At 51.5% G+C, this 1,537-nt stretch overlaps 4 non-coding genes across 4 annotated transcripts; all 4 read left to right on the top strand.

Moving 5' to 3' along the window:
• LOC123177934 (5S ribosomal RNA) lies at positions 1 to 119 on the top strand. The gene has a single exon (XR_006489220.1). It is a non-coding gene; the product is annotated as a 5S ribosomal RNA (ribosomal RNA).
• A 297-nt stretch (positions 120 to 416) lies between these two features.
• Positions 417 to 535, top strand: LOC123177932 (5S ribosomal RNA). Its single transcript, XR_006489218.1, has one exon. It is a non-coding gene; the product is annotated as a 5S ribosomal RNA (ribosomal RNA).
• Positions 536 to 832: 297 nt separating this feature from the next.
• On the top strand, positions 833 to 951 carry LOC123177933 (5S ribosomal RNA). Its single transcript, XR_006489219.1, has one exon. It is a non-coding gene; the product is annotated as a 5S ribosomal RNA (ribosomal RNA).
• Positions 952 to 1,248: 297 nt separating this feature from the next.
• LOC123177931 (5S ribosomal RNA) lies at positions 1,249 to 1,367 on the top strand. Its single transcript, XR_006489217.1, has one exon. It is a non-coding gene; the product is annotated as a 5S ribosomal RNA (ribosomal RNA).
• The last annotated feature ends 170 nt before the right edge of the window (positions 1,368 to 1,537 follow it).

The following is a 1,537-nucleotide window of genomic DNA, read 5'->3' as shown; positions in this document are numbered from 1 at the left end:
GGATGCGATCATACCAGCACTAAAGCACCGGATCCCATCAGAACTCCGAAGTTAAGCGTGCTTGGGCGAGAGTAGTACTAGGATGGGTGACCTCCTGGGTAGTCCTCGTGTTGCATTCCCTTTTTAATTTTTTTCGCGCCGCTTGCAAAACAAAACGCACGTGTAAGTAATATATTTACCGTGTTTTATTATTTTGCACGAGTGCGGTAAGTCATAGCTGGGTGCTCACGATTCACGGGTCCAGCGTCGGCGTTGTGGCGCGGCAAGCGTGCACTGGTGCGGTTGAGAGGGAGGGGTGGAAACCGCGTTAAACTCGTCTCCGTAGTTGAGAGGGAGCGGCCAAAGCAATGTACAATCGTCTTTGTAGTGGAGCTGGGAGGGGCAAGGATAAGGGATGAAGACCGGGGTAACATGTCGGATGCGATCATACCAGCACTAAAGCACCGGATCCCATCAGAACTCTGAAGTTAAGCGTGCTTGGGCGAGAGTAGTACTAGGATGGGTGACCTCTTGGGAAGTCCTCGTGTTGCATTCCCTTTTTAATTTTTTTTGTGCCGCTTGCAAAACAAAACGCACGTGTAAGTAATATATTTACCGTGTTTTATTATTTTGCACGAGTGCGGTAAGTCATAGCTGGGTGCTCACGATTCACGGGTCCAACGTCGGCGTTGTGGCGCGGCAAGCGTGCACTGGTGCGGTTGAGAGGGAGGGATGGAAACCGCGTTAAACTCGTCTCCGTAGTTGAGAGGGAGCGGCCAAAGCAATGTACAATCGTCTTCGTAGTGGAGCTGGGAGGGGCAAGGATAAGGGACGAAGACCGGGGTAACATGTCGGATGCGATCATACCAGCACTAAAGCACCGGATCCCATCAGAACTCCGAAGTTAAGCGTGCTTGGGCGAGAGTAGTACTAGGATGGGTGACCTCCTGGGTAGTCCTCGTGTTGCATTCCCTTTTTAATTTTTTTCGCGCCGCATGCAAAACAAAACGCACGTGTAAGTAATATATTTACCGTGTTTTATTATTTTGCACGAGTGCGGTAAGTCATAGCTGGGTGCTCACGATTCACGGGTCCAGCGTCGGCGTTGTGGCGCGGCAAGCGTGCACTGGTGCGGCTGAGAGGGAGGGGTGGAAACCGCGTTAAACTCGTCTCCGTAGTTGAGAGGGAGCGGCCAAAGCAATGTACAATCGTCTTCGTAGTGGAGCTGGGAGGGGCAAGGATAAGGGACGAAGACCGGGGTAACATGTCGGATGCGATCATACCAGCACTAAAGCACCGGATCCCATCAGAACTCCGAAGTTAAGTGTGCTTGGGCGAGAGTAGTACTAGGATGGGTGACCTCCTGGGAAGTCCTCGTGTTGCATTCCCTTTTTAATATTTTTCGCGCCGCTTGCAAAACAAAACGCACGTGTAAGTAATATATTTACCGTGTTTTATTATTTTGCACGAGCGCGGTAAGTCATAGCTGGGTGCTCATGATTCACGGGTCCAGCGTCGGTGTTGTGGCGCGGCAAGCGTGCACTGGTGCGGTTGAGAG

The sequence above is a fragment of the Triticum aestivum genome, unplaced genomic scaffold, assembly GCF_018294505.1.
Source record: "Triticum aestivum cultivar Chinese Spring unplaced genomic scaffold, IWGSC CS RefSeq v2.1 scaffold70021, whole genome shotgun sequence".
Taxonomy (NCBI): Eukaryota; Viridiplantae; Streptophyta; class Magnoliopsida; order Poales; family Poaceae; genus Triticum; species Triticum aestivum.
Note: the sequence above shows the minus strand (reverse complement) of the source record. Positions and strands in the feature narration are given on the sequence as shown.